Genomic DNA, 14,168 nt, shown 5'->3' with positions numbered 1-14,168 from the left:
TTTATATTTGATGAACTAAAGGTTTCTCTTGGTATTCTTAGGCAGTTTAAACGACAGAGTTGGCATTAAACCACAGTCATAACAGTACCAGTCATATGATAAAGAGGCGCCGAATTGGTGCCCATAGAATCTGTACAACATGTTGATAAACTTTAAATTTATTGTCGAAACTTATACAAAAACTAGTATCTCAAATGTTTGTAAAACAATTGAAAGGTCTTTTCTGTAAAAGTGATGTTTTCGTAATATACATTGTACTTGTTACGACCTTTCATTTGATATACGACAAACATACCTTCGGAACCTTTTGGCTTTTTACACTTAATGACCCCATCCGCCTTAATTTTCGAGATCAGAAGTATGATATATGTAATGTAGACTTGATGATCTTTCATTTGATATACAACAACCTTATCTTAAAAGAAAATTTATATTTTGCACTCGATGACCCCACCCAACCCATTTTTTTGGGGGGGTATCAACTTGATATTTGAAATGTACGCTTTATGGACTTTCATTTGATATGCAACAACCTAGCCATCTGAGAAGTTTAAATTTTTTGCACTAAATGACCCCACCCTTTCCCCTGGGATGAAAAAGGGGTTTAAAATTTTCATTTTTAAGTAGAGTTTATTAAGACCTTCAATTTGATATATCAGATGACCCCATTTGACAAAGTGCCAAAAATGATGCAATATCAATTATATAAATAGAACTTTTGCAACTTACAAAGTCAATGCAAAACATGAAAATTTCAAATTGATTTTTTGGTGGGTTTTTTTTCCATGGAATGTTTTTTGTATTTGGTCAAACATATAACTATGTTAACCTCTTCAATATCTAAAACATTTTAAGAGGTAAGCTGTTGTTGATTCAGAAATACATGCCTCCGCTCGCAAAATTTCAAACTGCATTATCTCTAAAACGACAATAGACATCTCAAATCTGTTAAATGATAAATGATCTACAGTTGAAGGACAATATTAAAGAAAAAAATCGGGACAGTTTCAAAGTTCATCAAGGTCATAATGAATAATCAAATATATGATGCAATACCAAACTTGAGAACCGGAAGTCGTGGAGACATTCAACTCAGGACCACTTGAACTTTCAAATATCACAAGGTCAAGGTCATAGTTTACTGTGAAGGTCAAGGTGAAATTTCATCATGACCTTTCATTGATCTCAAATTGAAGGTCTTGACTTACGGATCATCTTTGCAGTTTATAGTACATTGATATCTGTGACCTTTAAAAAAGATATGCACACAATACTATACTTTTAAGAATCATCCCGTTGTAACTTTCGAATAGACGGTCGGACATTTTTGGGCTTATTGTATAAAATGTAGAGCTCGTCGAGAGGAACAATTTATACGCTGTATGTATGCAGCAAAGTCTTATCGTTTTCCTAATATGTAAGCTTGAAATTGCAGCGTATTTTTTTGCACTCGATGACCATTGACCTTGGGTGCAAATTGAAGGTCACGTAAACCTAAGATTACTGGTGTAGGTCCCAAGTCTCTATGACTTCCGGTTCTCAAAATACATTTTTTCAAAAATTGTGTACAATTTTTCAAAAACTGTGTCGATTTTTCAAGGGGAATAACTCCTTATAAGGGTTGATAGCAAAATGATTGTATATGTTCATTAACATTGCCATATGTTCCTATACATTTTGCTGTTTTTAAATCGATTCTATCTCTAATACTTTTTGAGAAAAATGCAAAGGAAAGAAATTGTTTCAAGGGGATATAACTCTCATAGGGGACGATGAAATCCTATTCAGCCTCATATGGTAATACATCATGATGAGATCTACCTTTGGTCCAAATAAGGTCATGATATCTTTAAAAACAACAAGGGGGCCATGTTGAAAAAAATCAATAAAAGGGAGATACCTTCTTAAGGAGATGATGAAATCCTTAACCGGGTCATCTGGTACTACTTCATGATGAGGTCTATCAATGGTCCATATTTGGTCTTCACAGCTTCAACAGAAACAAGAGGCGGGCATGTCAAACAAATGTTGGAAGAAAAAAAAAGAAAAAAAAAACATTAGAAAAACAATAAGGTCTTTCTTCGCGTAGAGGAAGACCTTAATTATCAAAGAGACTATTTACAGTTTCAATTACACCTTCAGTCTACGGGGAAATATATTTTGTTTATTATCGGGCAAGTTATTAGATCTGATCTGAGTTAACAGTACTTTAGTACTTTGATTTATAACAGAAGCTGAGGGTGTCTTCATAGACGTCCGCGTTAAATGAACATACAATTAACACTTTACCTATCATAACATATGGAATCAGCTGATACTTCCGGTCAGAGACGCCACTCGACCGGGTAAATAAATAACCTAGTGATCAGGCCATAGAAGACAATCGGTAAGATGCATTGTGATGACAACTCTGTTATAAATGACATTAAATGTCATGTTAAAACATGATTAAAAAAGACATTCAAGATGCCTCCTTATATTAACCGTAACTAAACCGTTCGCCCTTGGCCTTGTGATAAATTATCAAAGATCGACACTTAAAAAATGAGAGATATGTTTTTGCCAAATTGCAAATGACACAACTGTCCATCAGAAACCTAAGGACGAGGATGTCAACAACTGCAAGTTACCCTATGGTCCACAACAAAATGCAAGTCATATTGATTCATTTATAAGGACTAGAGTATAAATATGACCTATACCTGCCAACCCTCCTGTTTAGAGCCAGAGACTCAGCTCAAATGGTGAGATTAGGGAAATCTCCCCCTTACCTGTACCCTCCCGAACATGAATATTGAATCTCCCGCTTTTGGATATTTTAACCATGAATGACAAGCTAAGTCAACATTAATTACTTTTGTGTCAATGATAAAGGTTGTTGTTACATGACATACCTGTAAATCACTGACCATTTGAAATTAGATGGCTTTACTTGACAGCTTGGGTTTCAAACATAGTACTAATTAACAATCATTAACGACTTTTGCTTCAAGCTTTGTTTTATTCAAACACTTCATAGATATTTCAGGTTAATTTCCCTGTTTAATCCTGTTTTAAGTTACCCTTCTAATATAATAATACTTTATTCTATATAAAAGCAAAAAATACTGATATAGTATGGTATTGCCCAATATCATAAAATCTTGAATTGCACAATAGCAAGAACTCTTCACGTAGCATTGGGCAATAGCACCAATAGCACACTATTGCACAATAGCAAGAATCTTTCAATTGTAAAGTATTGCCCAATAGCACAGTATTGCGCTGTAGCACAGTATTGCACAATATCATAGTATTGGGCAATAGCAAGAAATCTTCAATTAAATATTAATACAAATATTTTAACCCATTTCAAATTTTAATAATCTTTCACCACATTAATTTTGTGTCAGAAACCTACAGTATACGTGTAGTTTGCATCTGCTTCTTTTTAAGTTAAAACACTTACAGTTGTTTAATATGTGGGTCTTTTTTATGCTGAGGCTGCCAAAAGTAAATATGCTGGTAGACTAATACAGATAGTATGTCTATATATATATATATATATATATATAGACATAAAAGTTGCCATCCTGCTCATCTTACCAAGAGTATTCCATACAGTCAGGCACTTAGAGTCAAGCGAATATGTTCCAACACAGAAACAACTAAAAGACAACTACGTCAACTTGAAACTCGCTTGAAGAAAAGGGGCTACAAACACAGAAATATCAAAAAAAGCTTTCAGAAAGCGGAATCAATTCCCAGGAGTGAACTATTGGAATACAAAGTTAAAAAGAAAAATAAAAGGACTCCATGTGTTCTTACTTACCACCCATCTCTCAAAAACAGCTTTGGTGTCATTCGTGAGCATTGGAAATCAGTTGAAAAGAATTCCAAACTATCCAAGATTTTTCCCGAGCCTCCAATGATAGCTTTTAGGCAACCTAGTAGTCTGCGGAACCTGCTGGTGCGGGCTGAAATGTCTGATAATAGAAGTACTTCTGGAGAATGTCGTTCGTGTGAAGAAAAACGCTGCAAATGCTGCCTACAGATGCAGCATTCATCAACATTTCACAGTAAGGCAACCGAAAACAACTATAAGATATTTTGCAATGTTACCTGCAAAAGTATGAATGTTGTTTACATACTAGAATGTTCGGTTTGTGGCCTCCAATATGTTGGTGAGTCAAAGCAGCCTTTCCACAAACGCCTCAATGGCCATAGGAGTGATATCTCTAAAAAGCCACTTCTCCCAGTTTCTCAGCACTTCAGACAGTCGGGTCACAAACCTGATGACTTTAACCGCATGAAAATTTTAGTGATTGAACAGAATATTCACTGGAGTGATGCCCAGCGACAGGTTCGGGAAAGCTTTTGGATAAAGGAACTTAATGTACATCATCCAAACGGCATCAATAAGAAATACTAGCGTTTTTGTTTTTTCACTCATTTTTATTGTTAATATACAGTCACGTATATTGATTTATAGTGTTTTGTTTATATTATGATATTCAGGCTTTTGGATTAAAAATCAATCGACCAAAACTTACCTGTATTATTACTGATCTATTTTTACACCTTATACATTATGTATCAGTATTGTTAAAACTTGTGACACTTGAAGAAGGCCATTTGTTGAGCCGAAATATTTGTCAGCACGATTTAATAACAACATTTTCGTATTATAACATCTTATATCAGTACCGTTGTGCAAATCTTTAGACTGATATAATTTTTTCCTTATCTGCATAGTATCGTCTATTCTAGACGATCCGGTACATAGTAAATTTGCTGGTTGGTCGTTTTTATAGACTTTTATATATATATATATATATATATATATATATATATAGCTATCATACATGTATTGACAGGTGTATTGCTTAGTCTAACATTAAGTATTTTACAAAATGTATGTTCAAAATGCCAAGTACAATGATATCCATGTACACATATGTCCTGTAAATTAATTGAACTCCTTGCTATTTATTTAAATCCTGATAAGTGATAAGTTTCAAAATTACACAGCTTTTTCATGACATCCCAAATCAGTTGATGGGAAAACCAATTTATTGTATGTACATAAAACTTTTCAAAGAGACATGTTTAAATAATTGTTTAAGTCATATGAAACGAGTGACTGGTGAAAAATAATGTTAATCCAATTCTTGAAGCAATGCATGTACATGTATATATCATAAACTTAGTCTTCTGTACACAATTTTATAATTTTTTACACAAATATATAGTATAATTGTTTTCTCTCTCTCTCTGTTATGATTTAGCAAATATGGCAGCTCATTAAATGCTGTGATTTGACTCTGAAGTTTACCGATTGTCACCTTATAGTAAACATTCAACAAAAAAGAATGGATATTGAGCACACGTTTACATGTACAATCAGATAATAGTTTATTTCAGTGAAAAATCCATGCATATTGCGATCTACAGATTTTTACGAGAAGGTTCACGCTAAGGTCACTTTGCACACGGAAAATATGTCGGCGAATTGCTTCCTGAAAGCAGCAATTAAAAAAAGTAAACTTCTTCTAAATGTGTACAAATTAAAGAATTTTCTTCAGAAAAAAAGTATATGTACATATAAGTTAAATAATGACAACTATCCATTTTGTTATAAAAAATATATGCATCATTTTTTTTTTTAATTTGAGGTTTCATATGACTTTAAAGTTTCTATAAACAGCATTTTTATGACTTTTCTTTATTTGAAACAAAAATGTCTCCCTCAGATCATTACTAGTGGCCTGTGTTTTTGCAAAACTTGATCCAAACAAGAAGTTGTTTTAGTAACTGTTCTATTTTGGAATAAGGTCAATGATAGAGAAATTGAAGAAATGTGATCAATAGACTTTTTTAGTCATTGAACAAAGACTGACAAAGAACAGATCAGATTTTGTAATTTGAGGGGATTTGAAGTGAACCTTATAAAAGACTTTGTCATGCCTCGTATTTGTCAATGAAATTGCTGATATTTTTTCGTTTAAAGATCAATCTTTAATCAACTGTCAAGTACATTTACATACTTTGAAGTGAAAATATACTTTTGTTTAATTGATCATTGACATTGAATTTACAACAATTGTCAAAATGTGTTATAATCCATTAATGATATAAAATTTTACTTTATATTACCAGTGTTTGAAGTGGTATATAATAACACTCATAAGAAGATTTTAAAAAATAATACTAGCAATACATCAATAATTATAAGCCTATAAGGGACGACATCAAAAGATCGATGTAGGATAAAAAACTTAAATTAAATAGTTTGGGGTTGGGGGTCAACATTGCTTCAAGTTTTGTTAATCTAAAAGCGATTTTACATATATCCCTATTGGTCTGACAATAAATTTTTCCCAAATTAAGTTAAGAGGGAGGGGGGGTCAGTGAAAAAACTATGTGAATTAAGTTTTTTATCCTTCTGAAGGAACTTCTTTGATGTCGTCCCTAACATTCATTGATTCAAAATTATGAATCTTCATTAAAATATTTAAATTTTTATGTTTTTCCAACCTTTATGATGTACATTTTTGTACTCAACACAAAATATCTTGTTTTAATTCCATGATGTATGTAGCAAGTTCTATAACACATGTGTAACTATATTTTTCTGAAATAGTCCTATCAGTGATGATTTTTTTCAACATGTTCAAGTAATGAAATCAGAAATGTTGTACATTTGTTGTACTTATAAATTTGTTAAATAGATTTTTAGCTTACCTACATATATACAAAAAGTTAACAGGGCTGAAATAGTCAGTCCACTCCTTACTAAATTAAAGTTAATGCTCTTTTAGTCACGATTTTACCAATTTTTTGCATTGCCTTTTTGTCTTATATTTTAAAAATTATAATAGATAGACAGAAACTTAAATGATTAAAAATGATCAGACAGTAAAACAAGATATTCAAGTAAAACAATATGCCCTTTTATGACGATTTTTACCATTTATTTTTTGCATTTTGTCCATTTTTAACTGATAAAGATCAGCAACCATAATGTATAAAACATACATGTCCATTACTGTAACACAAGTCTATTTTGTTAAGAAAACATATAGAGTGGGGCGCTCATATTCGCCGTGGACACAATTTCGCCGTTTTATGATTTTGAGGTGTAAAAACTTCAAAGGATGGTTGAAATGGAAGAAATATGCCGGTAAATTATATTTTTATAACAAATATGATTATTTTTGAAAATGAGACTAAATTTCGGCACTTACTGCAAAGGACCGAAAAATGGACAACGATTTTCAGCCAATTTCCTGAATGAAAAAAACGATTTAAAAGAAGTATTTCTTAGTAATTCTGTGACTTGTTGCCCTAAACTTCAGTTTTTTTTACACCTTTCAAATGTCTGCTATTCATCTATAATGAAATTTATTTGATAAATATTGTTTAAAGCTGCAATTATTTGGTTTAAATTAGATGTGTAAAAACGGCGAATATGTGTCCCCCGTTGACAAAACATTAGGAAATTTCAAACACCCTTTAATCCAACTTTTCAGATGATTTTTCTCAAAACAAACACGTTTTAAAGCTCAGAATATTTTGCATGTGAAGTTATCTTCATATAGAAATATCAGTATACTTCAAAAACATAAAGACCTGAATATAAACCGAAGAAAACATTGAAAGATATGGCGAAAATGAGCACCCCACTCTAATTTTGGAAATTCTGAAGAATTTATACTGTGAACATCAACAGTTTTACGAAAAAATCTCATACTCTTGCCTGCAATAAATGTATCTTTTGAACCAGAAATGTATGTTCATCTATTATAATTATTTTAATAATGTTCCATAGGTGATATTGACACCACCAGTTGTACAGTTGTTTAAATGTGAAAGCCTCTCTTTTTTTTTTTTTTTTCTTTTTTTTTTAAAGTTTTGTGAGTGACAAGTATGTATGTATGTATATGTGATTGATTGATTGATTAGTTATTTCTTACATGTAATGTCCAGTTGGGATGTACATTGTACATTTGTGAGTATGAAATTTAGTAGCAAGAAACTTTAGATGAAGATTTTGCAAATTATAAAAGCAATAGATTTTTTCATAGACTGAAAAAGAACCCCAAAATAATAATATTCAATACTGGTATTTCAAACAATATACATGCATATCATAAAGCAACTCTGCATTGTAAATTTGTTATTTCCTTTAAAGAAGTGTTTTGGAAATCTAGGACATCTTAATGAGGTATCTGTATGTGTACATAATGTCTTATAGACATTCCTGATTTGACCTTTACTACAAGTCTGATCAGTTCTGGACATTAATTTTACTTTAGATGTTTGTAAATATTGGTTTTTACCCACAAGTGTATTGATTTTATTTGAAAACTTTTCTTCAAAACCTTAAACAAACAAAAGAAATACAGTTTTGATGGTTTTATTGAATAGAAGCTAAACGTTACCTAAGCAGGGTTTATTAACTTTGTTTTAAATGTACTTTAACTTGAAATAAGTTAACAACATGAATGGAGAAAATGGTGGTGGTAAATTTTGTGGCAAAGCCATCTTGTGCATTCATCAAAAATATTTCCTATAAAAAAGTTTGACACACAGAAGAAAGGAGTTTACAGGTTCTTCAACTTTTAATGGTCTGCATATTTTTCATTGAGGTAAAAAAAAATACCATAAAAGATGATGTGGATTTGACAAATCCCTCCTTCAAGGTCTATGGAAACTTGACTACTTCAGAGTCACTTTTGTCAAACATTTTAGAATTTGAAACAATAACTGAAAGGACAAGGTTCACTTATGGCACAAAATGGCCTCAAATATCAACTTTATCATAAAACACCCAAAAGGTCTCAATTATGTTCTTAAATGGGTCTTTTTCAAAAGTCTTAATGCTAAATATATCAATTATGCCAAAAACAATTAAAATTATGGGAAAAAAGTACCAAAATTAACCGTTTAATACAAATTTCTTTATTTAAGGGGTCATAGCTCCATAAATTATAAAGGAAAGTGCCAGAAAAAATATTTTTGTCTTACTAGCATTATCACAAGTATTTTTATGTGAAATTTGTAAATTTTTGGCCCGATTTAAAAAACATAAAAAAATCAGGGCCAATTTTAACCCTTCTTGAACCTTCTCCTTTGACTATGCCAGTATTCACTGATACATTTCATATTTGTCTTTAGATTTTAGAAATGTGAATTTTCACAGTAAACTGTTAATAATGATGAATAACTTTTAAAACTCTATCAGACACTGTGGATATATTTATTTTTGTTAGTACCAATTTTCATGGATGTTTAATCTCATTGGTTTTGCAAAGTCTGCATACATCTCTTAAGAAGAATTGTAATTCCTTGAACATTTAAATCGATGGTTCCCCTGTACCAATGGAATTCAAGAATATTAATGAGTCCACCCTAGTTACATGTAGTAGATAGACTTCACCTGTCTTAATGAAGGTGGTACCTAACACTACAGGGAGATAACTCTGTAAAATCAGCTAAACGTTTTAATTACATTGTGTTGTTAAGGGAATATTAAGCTTCTCAATGATCAAAATAAGTGTTTGTCAAACTGCTATATAACCAGTGTAATTTTTCTGATAAAACGGTTGGTTCAAATTTTTTGAAATTTTTATATTTTTGTAAAAGGGTCAAAGTAAATACTTTGTCAAAATTTTATGAAAATTAAACGAGCCAAATTAATTTTAGTTAAAGTGTTGGGTACCACCTTAAAGTGCCATTAGCTACAGGATTTAAAGAAAATTAAAAATGATTATTTTTGTTCAATCATTAAAGAAAGTGTCATAGTGAAATAATAATTCACATTTAGAAGCAAGTTTGGTTCAATTTAGTAAAAATAAGCTAAGAAATATTACTGTGGAATTATTCATTTGCAAGTGAATTATTAAATCTCATTGAATCCATATTCATGCGACTTTCAATTCACCCCATACATGTAGGTAGAGATGGGTTATAAATGAATACGGCGTGTTCAGTTATTAAAAGGAAAAAAATGTCAACATTGAAAGTGAAACAATTGCAAGGGTAAATATTTGATTGACTGATTTGATCCTCAAAAACTCATTCTTTAACAATAGGTAAAAAGGATGATGCTGATACATTATCAAGCCCCTTTATGTTTTGTCAACTACAAATGTTGGCGAGTGTTAATTTTTGCTTATTCATGTACACCTAGGTGTGTGACACTAGCTCTTTAGAGCCTCTAGTTTTCTTTGTTCAAATTATATACCAGTCACAATAAAGTTTTCAAGATTAGATCTCCTTCTAATTTACTCTTAGTAATAGGCCAATTACAATTTTGTCTATAGATCTTTTGTTCAATCTATCTGACAATTTGACCTTGAACTTATTTTCAGGTTTCATTGATCCACATTGAGCTTTTTGATATATATTTAGTCAGCTCTTTCTTTCCAAGACTATCAATATATTTAATGGTTGCTAGTTATTGTCAATTAAGCAGACAAGATCATTCCACCTGTCCACTAAAGTGCAAATTACCAGTACTGAGTAGTATTGGTGGTGTAGTACTGAGTAGTAATTGTGGTGTAGAAAAGATTTGATATATAGACCTAGCAAACCAGATTTCCAACTAAAAACTAATTTCTCTAACTCTTCGTGAATTTATCCCTTTCTGAACCCATTGTATAAAAAAATTTAATCAACGTGTGGTTGGTTTGATCTCAGTTCATCATTGGTTAAAATCCGATTATGATGTTGAATGTTCTTGCATTCCTCTGAATATCCTATTGTGACGGCATGAAAAAAGGCAACCATGCCTGATGACGTCACATAGAAAGAACACATCTTTTTGCAGATCATTCGTAAAGAAGGTATATGTTTGCCTGCATATTGTTAGAAAATCATTAGAGAAACAGATTCTACCACAAAATATCGTGTAATACGATATTTATCCACTCTCGACAGTTAAATTTTAAATATTTAAAACGCTCGGCGAGCCTCACGTTTTAAATTTGAAAATTTAACTGTCTCGCGTGGATAAATATTGTTACAGCAGTGTTCCCGCCTGCCCTAAATAGAAGGGCGCCCCGCCCTTGGTGCCCTTACCCCCGCCCTTCTGCCCTCCAAAGCCAAAGAATGCCCCCCTCTGCCTTTTCAAAAGATACATTTTACAAATTTCATGCCTTCTGGCGTTTCCGGTAAAATTGTTACCTGAGTGATTGTGTAACACTAATTATTAACTGACAATAGGATTAAGTTAAATACCTAATGCCTTTGGCAGTTTTATCACCTCTGCTAATGATTGTTCACTGCTAATTAGTGGATTAAAGATAATTGAACAAATACCAGATATTTAATACAGAATGAAAATGCTGACGTTAGCCATTTGTAATGTTTACGTATCATAGCATATGTACACATAAAAAAAAAATATTTTTAAAGAAAATTTAAAACAATTTAAAAGGCAGACTAAGTTTTGAGTAAATTGGTAGATTGGTAAAAACGTTTTGTTTTTATAACCACGAGTATGAAATTAAAAGAAGAACCAAAGAAATTTGTATTTGAACATAACAAGATTGCACCACTTCCTGTTTTATTTCTTGTATTACAATCCTCCTTACATAGGAGCACTTAACAAATGCTTTTATTTTTTAACCATAATGGAGTTTATACCTTCTGTAATATATGCAATGTATTATTGCATCATTATAATATAATCATCTCTTGTATCACCTGTTATATTTATAAAACTCCCTACTTAGGAGCACTTTGCTGTGCACTTCTTAATACTTTTTTGTAACAATTTACAAGTTAGGTAACTTTCAATAACACAAATACTATATGTCTAAACAAGTAGTTTTAATGTAAATAATTTAATTACATAACAAATTCAATTTTGTTTAGCTCCATCTTTCAGAACTACTTGTTTATTTTTATAGACTTGTATAATTAAGTTATATAAATTATAAAATAAAAAAAAAGATTTTTCTAAGGATTTTTTTCCTGATCAAAATGCACAGTTTGCATAAATTTACATCAATTAAAATGATATGCTTTGTGTCATGGTATGATAATTTGATAATAAAAAAATCTTACTGGAACCAACACTTGGAACACACATTAATTTCTGAATAAGGTTAAAATACAAGTAATGTTCTGCAGCTGAGCCTAGCAATATATAACATGTATAATACATATATTCAAGGTTATTAATACACTGCCAAACAGTGCCCTTACAATTTGGGTTATTGCGCTAAAGTGCCCTTTCAGACAAGTAGCACCCTTCTGCCCTGAGATTCAAGCTGGAACACTGATTGTATTACACTCGATGCAGTGGTAGAATCTATATGTAACCGTCTATAGAACTGTTATATATATATTTATGGTAACCACCTATTTATATATAGTTGTTTTACCCAACAATGGGTTATAATTACTGCTTTTATATGACAGTGATTCATTTCTGTACATGTATATATGTAATATGTACATGTACATTAATTAAAAGGTGATATGTGGTATAATTGCAAATGAATCAACTATCTACCAGAGTTCAAAAGACAAAGATATTAGCAGTACTACTTTTTTGCCTACGGAAAAAATCTGTCAGCAAGGAATCATTATAGTCTGCTACTGTTGCAGGAAAGGACGAAGTTGTCATGATACATACATATATACTTGTATACAAAAAAGAAAAAATATAAAACCACATTGTAAGGTCTGTGTATCTTGACAACCTAACTTTGTTTCTAGGCCAAACAGCTCTAAAAGTATTTTTTGTCTTAAATATATAATTGTAGAATAGCAGAAAATTAACTAGCAGAATTGTAGTCTTAAAATGAATTACAGGCATATAGTGAAGACAGCAAATTATGCAAATTAGAAGTGTTTTGAGATTATATAAAGAATACTTTAAATGTAAGACTTAAACTCTTGGAACTAAAAACGATAAATATTTATTCCAAAGATACTTTTTATACACCCACATCACACATTTATTTAAATGGCATTCATTGTTTTGACTGAATCAACTATCTGAAATAAAAAACCAAATAAATTTCAATGTTTATCATTTACACAATGTTGGATAAACATGCATTAGGTGTTAGAATCAGTCAAACAAATGTATTGCCGTGTTTTAATTAAAAGCGTAATCAAATACATATAGTAGATTTATAAAAGGGCCTGTAGCGATAATCTCTGTGCAAAGAATCAATACAATGTTGTCTTTATTTCAGTTGGAGAAGAAAGGTGGAGAGAACAGCATGTTTTATCAACTCGTAATTATATATTGACCGCCAACAAGGATTTTTAAATTCAGGAAATTGTGATTAAAGCGTAGAAAGCAACGATAAAGGAATGGCATAGTTTCACATCTGCCTGTAAGTGATGCTACGTGTTGACATAGGTAATAGATTATTTTATATCGATATTTAATGCTTTCTAAATGCATGTTATGTTGTGCGTGTGTGACAAAAGTACAAATTTGAGTGGTTTGCAGTGACATCATTTGTAGCAAGTGGTGAAATTGTCTACCATAATTTGATCAATCATGGAATGTCACAATCATTTCAGATAATTTTTCTGTTTACAAACATTAGTAAGATCAGAATAGTTTGTATGTTTTTATTGTCATCACCAAATTGTTTGATAAGATATACATAAAAGTTGAATTGCTGAATGACATGGAATTGATTTTCTTTCTCAAATCTCATAAAAAAACAATATTTGTGGAGATAAAAGAAAAAGTGATTCCATAGCATATCATTTTTGTGGGTTTTTTTAGAAAAAAAAAAGAAATATGAAAAAAGTCATTTGACATTTAAGAATAGTACATGTATTAGTTTATATCATATATGTAGGTGCTCCTTGACCTTGTCATTGCATTGCAAAACTGGTTTTTGGTCTCTAACTTTAGTTTGCCTCAACCAAATGTTGTGAAAAAATATACACAATGCATATTACCACAAAACACAGTCAAGTACAAATTTGGGTAGGGTCAATTGGGGGCATCATCTGTGTCCTATGGACACATTCCAAATTTACAAGTCCACTTCCAACAAAGTTGTATCTGACTTGAGGTTGGCACTCAGTCTGTATGTCCAGCCTTCTGTTCAGTAAATCAGTTTTCCATACTTTTTATCTTTGTGCTTGAAGATTATTTTTATATTTAGTGTATAATATTTCATCATGACAAGTTACAGATCAAG

The 14,168-nt window shown here is 31.3% G+C and overlaps 1 protein-coding gene across 2 annotated transcripts in view; it reads left to right on the top strand.

The window, feature by feature from the left end:
• Window positions 1–2,300: 2,300 nt before the first annotated feature.
• The window catches only part of LOC143072323 (uncharacterized), a 78,060-nt gene continuing 66,192 nt past the window's right edge, over window positions 2,301–14,168 (top strand). Inside the window, exons 1-2 of one of the 2 annotated variants that reach the window (XM_076247209.1) lie at window positions 2,301–2,386; window positions 13,197–13,340. The gene's annotated coding sequence lies outside the window, so the exon portion shown is untranslated. Of the gene's footprint in view, window positions 2,387–13,196; window positions 13,367–14,168 lie in introns of both variants that reach the window. The other variant, XM_076247208.1, reaches the window with a different exon arrangement.

This window comes from Mytilus galloprovincialis, chromosome 4 (assembly GCF_965363235.1).
Source record: "Mytilus galloprovincialis chromosome 4, xbMytGall1.hap1.1, whole genome shotgun sequence".
In the NCBI taxonomy this organism is placed as follows: Eukaryota; Metazoa; Mollusca; class Bivalvia; order Mytilida; family Mytilidae; genus Mytilus; species Mytilus galloprovincialis.
The sequence above is the reverse complement of the archived record's forward strand: the minus strand, read 5'-3'. Positions and strand labels throughout refer to the sequence as shown.